Here is a 10,744-nt window from a genome sequence, read left to right as displayed (position 1 = left end):
TTCACTGAAATGTGTTAAAATTGTTAAATATCAAACGATGTCGTCAATGCCATCTAGCCGAGAATAGGCCAAAGGTATATGGCGCCATCTATTCGAGAATGACTTTTTCTAGATTTCCGAGGCACGTTTTTTTCTTAGACTTTATTTATCTTATACGGAGTTATATATTATCTTTGGTAATAGTGTTCCCACACCTTTTGGCTACGGAATCCTAAAAAGCATGAACTAGCGCGGTCAATGACTGTAGATTCATTGCGGTACAGACTATTTCAGGTACAACATTTGAATACTTAGTTACTTCATCGAATGAAGTGACCGCTGAAACCCTGACGTTAGGACACTTTCCGATATCAGTCCTAGTCCTGGCTGGATTTCTCTTGGTAGACTGGTATTATAAGAGATGTGGACGACGCTGCTGGTAATCTTTTACGCTGCAATGCTCACCGCCAAGGAACTGGTCAGTAAATTGGTTACTAGACGAAGTGATTCGTTTTCTTCGAATTTAAACAACCCCATTGTGTACATTCCAAATTAAAGAAGCAATAGCAGCGTGTACCTAGATGTTATTAAAAATAGTAGTATAAATAAATATTATAGGATATTATCACACAAATTGACTAAGTCCCACCACAGTAAGCTCAATAAAGCTTGTGTTGTGTATAATAGAGTCTGTGCGGAAAGAGAAGAGTCGTAGAATGTATTGTATCCCATACATTTCACGACTCTTCTCTTTCCGCACAGACTCTATCTTGTTAGGCTTCTGTTGTGCGTGTCTTGTTAGGCTCGTGTTGTTGTTGTTGTGTTGTGTGTGTGTTGTTGTGTAGGCTTGTGTTGTATAAGGTTTGTGTATGTCTTTACGAGTAAATACCTATGTCGATTGATTGAAAGGGCGAGAATGACTGTCTTCTATATCTATCTAACCTAACCAGAATCTGCATTTTGCGACAAGTGTCTTTTTATTTAACTGGTGTTTCTTTAAAGTCATATTAATCAACTATTTTTAATTAATTTATAGGTATACTACGTTGACTTTGAGCATCCAAACGTTACATACTGGAATCCTAAATATTTTGAGTACATGACCGCGACAGCCCAGAGATACAGCCGCCGAGACCCCATCCACTACTTAAACTTTCGGTTAAAAACCTTAACTGTCTTTGGGAACGACATTGTAGTGAGTTGACTTTATAATATTATATGTTCGTAAAAGCAAAGATGGTCGAAAATGACAAAAAAAATGACAAAAAAAATTACCAATCTGTGTATATTATTTCACAAAACCGGTCAAGTATGAGTCGTAGCGAGTAGCGACTCGGAGCCTAAGGACTCTCTGCCATCACACTTTTTTTACAATCATCATCTTCCTCGCGTTATCCCGGCATATTGCCACGGCTCTTGGGAGCCTGGGGTCCGCTTGACAACTAATCCCAAGAATTGACATAGGCACTAGTTTTTACGAAAGCGACTGCCATCTGACCTTCCAACCCAGAGGGGAAACTAGGCCTTATTAGGATTAGCCCGGTTTCCTCACGATGTTTTCCTTCACCGAAAAGCGACTGGTTATCAAATGATATTTCGTACGTAAGTTCCGAAAAACTCATTGGTACGAGCCGGGGTTTGAACCCGCGACCTCTGATTTGAAAGTCTCACGCTCTTACCGCTAGGCCACCAGCGCTTTATCACACTTTTTTTTTTTACAATGTTGTAATATTTTCCATAAGACCAACTCAGGCTTGACCGTATATACATACATAGTAGGTACATATGTACCTATGGCTAGCTCATAATTAAGTTTTTATGATTACTTTACAGGTAACTCTTGATTTTTACGAGTTCTTGAGCAACGAGTATCGCCCCAGCATGTTAGTGATGCGCTTCGGGCTTTGCGAGTATTTTTCAGACCATAAATATGACGTCTTTAAGCCTTTCTACATGAAATATTTTAACGCCTCCTCTTGTCCTTTTCCAAAGGTAAGGCTTTTGAGGGTTTATGTCTTTGGGGAATGGCGAGCGTCTAGCGGCGCGTTTGACGGCGCGTTTGGGGACGCGTTTGGCGGCGCGTTTGGCGGGGCGTTTGGCGGGGCGTTTGGCGGCGCGTTTGGGTACGCGTTTGGCGGGGCGATTGACGGCGCGTTTGATGGCCCGTTTGGCGGGGCGTTTGACGGCGCATTTGGGTACGCGTTTGGCGGGGCGTATACAGCGTGGCATTAAGCTTCCAAAGGATTTGAATGGCTTGCAGTGAGACTCGCATTACTTTAACACGGAAGCCGCGCCTTAGATCCCGTTGGTATCTCGACCGTTCACTCAGTTTGCACACTATTGTAAAGGATGACTCACGCTAAACCGGGCCGGGACCGGGCCGAGGCGTCCGACATCCGACATGCCATTTTCTATGACGGCTGGCCCGGTCTAGCGTGAGTCATCCTTAAGGGTACTGTCGACTTTACCAAATATTCTGCAGCTACTGTTTTATTTTTCAGGGAGAGTATAATTTCTGGAACTGCTCTATTCCGAATATGCCGCTCCTCTCGACGTTCCCTATTAAGAATTCTCGCATGTTCTTGAGTTACGTACGTGACGGCGAGCGAGTGGTAGAAGGATACCTTGATGCAGTAATCAAACACAGGTTCATATGATTTACTATATTAACAAGTCGAAATAAAGATAGTAAAAAGTAAAAACCCGCAAGCAATTTCAATATACTCCATTACAACCTATGTATATCACTCCCACAAATGAGGCGAATCTAATAATGATTCTTCACACATTACAATGTACATATCTTTATACACGGTGGTTAAAAAATAACTGCATTCCAGGTTGCCAAGAAAATTTTTGGGTTTTACTGAGTAACTTTTACTATGGAACCAACCCCGAAATCACGAAAAATTTTTTACCCTTCCATAGAAAATGGACCAGCCAAAATGTATGAAAACAATTTTTTTTAGGCGATTTCGGGGTTGGTCCCATAGTAAAAGTTGCTCAGTATAATCCCAAAACCGCCCTGGCAACGGGAATGCAGTTATTTTTTAGCCATCCTGTATATTACAAACGGTAGGTATAGGTAAAGTATGTGAAATGTGCAACAAAAATAATGTATTATTTTGTACGAGTACCTACATAACAGGCCAGGCAATGAATTCCCAAAAAAGTTATAAAGGGAAACGCTTGGAACACAATTTTTTACTCCGTATAAGGTGAACATATTAAAAGTCTCCGGCCATAGCCCCTGAGCCGGGGGAGAGGGGTTTGAAGGTCCCATTTTTCGGTTTTTCGATCTCGGAAACTATGCGTCTTAGCGACATGGCCACGGGACTCCCTCTGGTCGCATAAAAACTATTGTCATATTTTTAATTGTCATAACACTTTATGTATAAAATTGTAAGTCATAAAAATCTTAAGTCAGAATTATTCCTGAGCATAACTGGGTTTTTGTCATAAATTAGTTATGTCATAATTTTTGTAGTCATTAATTTAATTCACTTAAAATTTTAAGTCATCTGCTTGATATCCATAATTGTTTTTCGTTCGAAGTATTGCAGTGCATAGTATTAATATAGACATAAAAAATTAAGTCATATATTTAGTGGTCATAAAAGAAACTAATCATAATAAGTAGGTAGGTTAGGTTCGTTAGGTTGCTTTAGATGCCCGAAGGGCAAACTACGCAGAAATAGGAGCCCCGCGTGAGCGGGGCTCCGTCGAATTAAGTGTTTGGACGGAGATTAATAGGGAAAAGGTTTTTTCGAGGAGTTGTTGAGAGGCTAAAATTAATTTCTTAAATTATTTATGTAAACCATTATGGTTGAAAAATATTATGCTACTAAACGTTATACGTAAAAACCTTATAAATATCGATAAATATGCTTTTAGCTGGTATGACATTTGATTCATTATAATCAAAACCTATATGCACAAAAAATTATGACAACTGCTGAGTATGTCATCAAATATTATGGCTAAAAATGTATGACACAATATAATATGACTTTTCATTTGTATGCGCAATGATGATTATGACACAAGTTGTTATGCGCATCAAAGATATGACCTAAACTTGTATGCAACCCAATATGGACCCCATGGCCACTTATACAAAATGAAAGTTGATTAGTTCAGTTAGAAGCTGAGTGAGGATCTTTTGGCATCTTTTCTCAAACATGCAATGAAATGAAATGTCATTTCACAGATATGTGTGACACACCATCGTGGCATTCAGCCATTAAAGTGATAACACACTATCGCACCGCTTTAAAAAAAAAACTATAGGCAGTTTATGCTTTATGGTTTATGGTACGGTTTCTTTTTTTTTTTATCTTTATAGGGCTGTACCTATCTCATAAACCGTGCGTCGCAGCGCAAAAATAATAAAATGTTCGTTCCTCTGTAAGAAACCCTTAATTAATATTAAAAAAAAATCCAAAAAAGAAAAAAAAATAACAAAAAAAAACTTTATAATGCTGTATTTCCTAAACCGTACGTCGTAGCGCAAAAATAATCAAATTTTCGTTCCCCTTTAGGAAACCCCTTAATAACATTTAAAAAAACACAAAAAAAGAAAAACAAAAGCAATAAAAATATTTATAGGGCTGTATCTCCTAAACCATGCGTCGTAGCGCAAAAATAATAAAATGTTCGTTCCTCTGCAAGAAACCCTTAATTAATATTTAAAAAAAAGCACAAAAAAGAAAAAAAAAATAACAAAAAATCTTTATAATGCTGTATGTCCTAAACCGTACGTCGTAGCGCAAAAATAATCAAATTTTCGTTCCCCTTTCGGAAACCCCTTAATAACATTTAAAAAAACACAAGAAAAGAAAAAAAAGAAAAAAATATATTTATAGGGCTGTATCTCCTAAACCATGCGTAGTAGCGCAAAAATAATAAAATGTTCGTTTCTTCGTAAGAAACCCTAAAGTAATATTAAAAAAAAACAAAGAAGAAAAAAAAAAACTTTATAATGCTGTATCTCCTAAACCGTACGTCGTAGCGCAAAAATAATCAAATTTTCGTTCCCCTTTAGGAAACCCCTTAATCACATTAAAAAAAACACAAAAAAAGAAAAAAAAAGCATAAAAAATCTTTATAGGGCTGTATCTCCTAAACCATGCGTCGTAGCGCAAAAATAATAAAATGTTCGTTCCACTGCAAGAAACCCCTTAATAACATTTAAAAAAACACAAGAAAAGAAAAAAAGAAAAAAAAAGCAAAAAAAATATTTATAGGGCTGTATCTCCTAAACCATGCGTCGTAGCGCAAAAATAATAATATGTTCGTTTCTCTGTAAGAAACCCTTAATTAATATTTAAAAAAAAAATAAAGAAGAAAAAAAAAACTTTATAATGCTGTATCTCCTAAACCGTACGTCGTAGCGCAAAAATAATCAAATTTTCGTTCCCCTTTCGAAAAGCCCTTAATATTCAAAAAAACACAAGAAAAAAAAATATAGGGCTGTATCTCCTAAACCATGCGTCGTAGCGCAAAAATAATAAAATGTTCGTTCCTCTGTAAGAAACCCCTAATTAATATTAAAAAAAAACTAAAAAAAAGATAAAAAACTAAAAATACTTTATAATGCTCTTAAGCCGTGCGTCGTAGCGCAAAAATAATAATATTTTCGTTCCCCTTATGAACCCCACGCACTGAATAACCTATCACATTAGGACATGAAACAATCATCATCATCAATTTTTATTATTATGTCATTGCATGATTAAGAAAAGCACTATACATACCTCGGCGTGAAAAGGGGTTGTCGGCCTCATAACTATCCGGTCTATATGCATTCGGCCGGCAACCCCTTACTTCCCAGCCTCTGTACTCTGTAGTAATGTACTATTGTGTTATTATTTGTGCTAATAAACATTTCTTATTCTTATTCTATAGTTTCTACAGCCCCTTAAGCCTTGCTTTATTTGCCTTTTCCTAAGTTGGCCCCTTGAAGCTGTGACTGGCCATATGCCTATTACGTAATATTAAGCTCATTTATCAATATAAAACTTACATTTTAGCGGTGAAGGAAAGCTTCCGGGAGCTTCGTTGCCGGTCGTGGGTTTACGTTCTTGATTTTCATTGAAAGATCTAAACGATGGTAACTCGAAGCACTTGATTTCATAGTCTAGTCTTTATCATATGTATTCACGATTAAATTAATTGCTAATTAACTTAGTAAAAACAAAATAATAACAAGAATTTGCTTAGGAAAACAAATATTGTAAGGTTGTTTACATTGACTTTGACAGGTATAGGCGCGGTGACGTTCTGATATCGTTTTAAACCGCAAAATTCAAAAAGCGTGAGGTAGATAAAAGGTTACAATGATTAAATAATTAACTTCTATTATATGTTTAATACATTATTATAAAAATAAACATGAAATACCTCAGTACGGACGCAATATTTGGAATCATAAAGGGAAAGATGTTAACTCAAACATACTTTTGGTTGCTTTAGTGTGCGTAGGTATCGTTGAAAAATAGCTTCATCAGCATTAATAGATTATGAACGTTAAAGTGTAAGACATAAGGCTTATGTAAACAAAATAGGATTTAAATATTTGAATTTCGAATACTGTCGCCAGTTTTATGATCGTATTGTTCGGGTATGGTTCCGTTGGGTTCGGCAGATTATGAGCCTTAATGAGTGGGACATATGACTTAGTAAACAAACAAGGATTTAAGATCTTTACTTCTAAGAGGATCATGTCGCTATTTTTATGACTGCATTGATAGCCTCCACCTTGCTAACATTAAACGATTATGAGTATTAATATGCAGGGTATAAGCACTTTCGAATAGTAAACAAACGGGGATATATGACTCTTCTTCTTGAAGCGTTGAAACGTTTGTCGCCATTTGGATATTATATAAGGCTGAGCGGGCCTTGCTTACGGGATTATTCATTCTCTAATCTTTGGCTAGCAATGTCCCTGGCTTTGGGCGTACATAACGCTGGTGGGTGAAGTTTCTCTGCTACTTTTTCTGTGTTTGGGTTTACCTGGAATTATCCTAGTAAATTTAAGCTTGGAGATTGTGTGTCTGTGCTTGATTGTACGAAGATAATATCTATCTTTGTGGAATTAAGTTAGGACTATGGCGGAGTTTCTTTGCTTTCTTGTGTGTGGGTTTTATCGTGAAGTTTTCTGTGGGTTCTGTGTTTCTGGGTTCAGCTTTGGGGGTACAATACCGTTACAAAGCGTGGATTCAGAATGGCAGTGTTTAAGGGAATTTCATGGTTTTGTTTTATTTTGCGTGGGGTTCTTTTTGTAAAAGTATACTATATTCTCATACCTTCCTAAAGAGTGTTTTTGCTATTTTTAAAGCCAGATCATTGTTTGGACTGACAGTTTGTCCAGCTAAGCATTCACTCCGCCTAACGGTGTCAAAGGATTGGATGGTTAGGAGTCTTTTGCTCCAAGTGTGAGAGAGCTTGGCATTCCCTTTTATACTTGCACAAGGGATGAGCATCTCACTGGTCTCAAAGTCCAGCTGTTTAGATGGATGTGGGGACGTCACGTGTGCGTCATCCGGAGTAATCTGGGCCCACTGAAGTCGGCAGTAATTGAGGCTAGGTCCCCGCTTAAATATATTTATCTATTTCGGTGCATTGGTACGTGCTTGTGCTGGTTGCAGGGCGGGACTCTGTCGTGATTGATATCATATCTCACAGTTTAGGTCGTGGCAGAGTTTCTCTTGTGATTGGTATGTGTGTGCTAGGGTACTGATCCTATTATATACATGGAATAGGGCCGGCTTACTTTCTGTATCCTAGCTTGCGAGCACAGAAGGGGGAGCTACACACTACACTGGCCTGTAGGTTGCCTTCTCGGTTTCGCCTGCCGAACTTGACAGCTTCTCGTAGGGACCACACTTGCGTATATTACAAAGCATTAGGTCGATGGTAAGAACGAACTATGCTTTGAATGTACTAGATTAGGGACAATGGGTAGGGATAGGGTAGAAGCACACACTCAATTTGTTATCTACTAGGGTTCCTTTTAGTTCTGGTCTATAAAATTTATATGGTTGATATATATTTCTCAGTACGGGCTTCAAATATGGTATCATTACTTTAGAAGTCGTGCGGTAAGGTGATTAATTGTCTTAATTTCTTAGTGTTCTAATTTATCTGGGTAAAAAGATATTATATTAATTTTATCTATCACAATTCTGGTCTTCTGGAGTAGAAATGAAGTACTGGGTATTGTAATCAGGTTTCTAAGGTATTTACAAAACAAATTCTTTAATATCAAGCTGGGTTTAGGAACACAGACTTTTCTGAGATAGAAAATCGAAGAAAGGATTGTTTTAGGGACCCTTTGGCAGGCAGAAGTAATCCAGAGGATGTTTCGAGCTAAATATATCTACTGGTCTTGATATTCTTAGTCTTATAAAGTTTAATTTTTAACAAATAAACTTAGTACTTCGTTTATACCTCTAAAAATCAGATTTACTGTTTATACTCTTAGTTCTGGGAAATGGGATGAAAGGATTCATATCCTTAGCTTTTGAATGTAAAAAAGATTAGTAATTTTGATGACTGATGGATACTTTGACACTTCTTTTCATCATCATCTAGGTGCGCTTATCTTCCGAAGTGTTGGTAAAAGCCCGTCTGGCTAACAAGTTAGGGTAGGTGTTCCGACTAACCTTGTTGACTGGACTAGGAGCCCCCAATCCTGCATCGAACGTGTGAGTAGCATCTTCGCAAGAAGCTGGTAGTTAATTATAATCTTGAAAAGTTAGGGTGTAAATGGGCTTATCCCAGGAATGCTACTTATATGTTATCCCGGAGGCTTAATAGGTGTGGCAGGTTTTTACCAACAAATATTTTTATATTTATATTATCAATTATCATATATACGCTGCATATCTTCAATATCATTCTAGTTTTGGTTCTCTTAACATCATTTACATTACGCCATAAAACTCGTAGTATTTCCTATTCTTATAATTAAATAAAAGGGTTTCATTCTATTTCTTAGCTACGTCATAAATTATTTTAGTAAGTATATTAAATATTCTTTAATTAAAATCTAGGTAGGTAATAATATCTAAAAACAGAGTCCAAAATTTAGCTTTACTCATTAAAGAATCTAGGTTTCCGCGGTTCACTTCGAGGGGGTCCTAACTGCTAGCTAGACGATCACGACAAGGCCAAATTATAGGGGTAATTATTAAGGGGGGGTTTATTATATGTATTTATTAAGGGGGTATTTATATATATATATAGTAGGGGAGGTTCATTTTGGATACCGAGGTTTCTAAAAATAAATAATAGAAAGAAGCCCAATGGGTTACATTTTGGAGCCAAAGTGACGCAGGATGTAGGTTACCTGGAGTTACTACGGTTTTTTAAGATATATCTATGTAAAAAGTAGCCTTTATGGCTTTTGTTACCGTGAAAGTGGAGTGGGTATGCTTATTTTTGGATTCGTATTCTGTTGTGTTTTAAATAAAAGTCATGAAACATTAATTTTATTACTAAAAAAAATATATCTAATTTTTCTTTTACTTTATTATTCTATTGTAGTAAGGGTTATTCTCTGTAGACGAAAACAACGTAATTTCAGTTAGCGTATTTATTACAACACTATGTACAATTTACTGATAACATGTACATTGTACGTAACGAAACTGCTGTAACTTCAGCATGCGTATGCACTTATGCAGCCGACCAAGTTTTCTCTCTCTAATTTTCCCTTAACATTTCAAATCGATCGGTAGTTTGCATCTCCGACGTCATGATTCTACGTCGACACATCGTTAGCGAGTTCTATCTCGGAGGTGGCGCCATCTCTTGACGATTTTGGTACTACATTTTTACTCGTTCTCTGCTCGCAGTAATTAGGGATTTGTTTTCATATTCCTCAGCTAAAGATGTGTGTCATCACAACTATAAATCCATCTTCTTGCGTCAGTGATACCTGAAAAATAAAATAACAAAATTAAAGTAGGTGCATGTATAGCAATATTAGCACTTATTACGGTTATTTTCACCGAAAACAATCAGACTTATTTCTCTCGCGCCTTAGATTCGTTAAGAAATTAGTTCATCGCAGGTATCAATAACAATAATGAAATAAATAAATAAATATTTTCGGGTCAGTTTTTCACATATCCAGAGCTGGTACTGCGGGTACTTAGCGGCGAGTACATACTTGTATGAATAAATACATACTTAGATACAAATAATGTCCATGATTCGAAGTAGCCGCGTCTTTGCCACGCAGCATACGTAGGCAGGGTTACTAATAGACTCGAGATAAGATAACATTACCTAAAATAGTCTAGGCCAAGATATCTAGTTGTGTAAGAAGTCATGCTTTAGTCTAAAGTTTTGGGGGCGTGTAACAGTTCATTTACACGAAAGAATACTAAGGTACAGGGGGCGTATTCTGCGACTTTCTTATTTCCCATCTTAAAAGTCGGCAACGCTTTTGCCACCCTCTGTTTTTGCGGGGTGTTGGTAACCATTTGCCTTCAGGCGAGTCATTTCATTTCATTTATTCGTTGTAAAATCATGTATATAAAATCAAAAACGTGTTAAATAATTAAATAAAATCAGTCATTCGTCTGCTTTTGCCTTCTATATCATAAAAAAAATAATAGATGTACACATGCGTTGATTTAAGAGTTAGATCTTTGTTAGACGGCTTGTTTACTGGTAAAATATCACTCTATAACCTACAGAACAAATAATAGGGACCGTGCGCTTTGGTGGGTCTGCCGTCTTGTGGGCTGAA

At 36.9% G+C, this 10,744-nt stretch overlaps 1 long non-coding RNA gene across 1 annotated transcript; it reads left to right on the top strand.

Annotated features, from left to right (window-relative positions):
• Positions 1 to 967: 967 nt before the first annotated feature.
• On the top strand, positions 968 to 2,589 carry LOC134791142 (uncharacterized). The gene is made up of 3 exons (XR_010144271.1): positions 968 to 1,174; positions 1,813 to 1,971; positions 2,481 to 2,589. It is a non-coding gene; the product is annotated as an uncharacterized LOC134791142 (long non-coding RNA).
• Positions 2,590 to 10,744: the final 8,155 nt, after the last annotated feature.

Source organism: Cydia splendana, chromosome 5 (assembly GCF_910591565.1).
Source record: "Cydia splendana chromosome 5, ilCydSple1.2, whole genome shotgun sequence".
Lineage (NCBI taxonomy): Eukaryota > Metazoa > Arthropoda > Insecta > Lepidoptera > Tortricidae > Cydia > Cydia splendana.
Note: the sequence above shows the minus strand (reverse complement) of the source record. Positions and strands in the feature narration are given on the sequence as shown.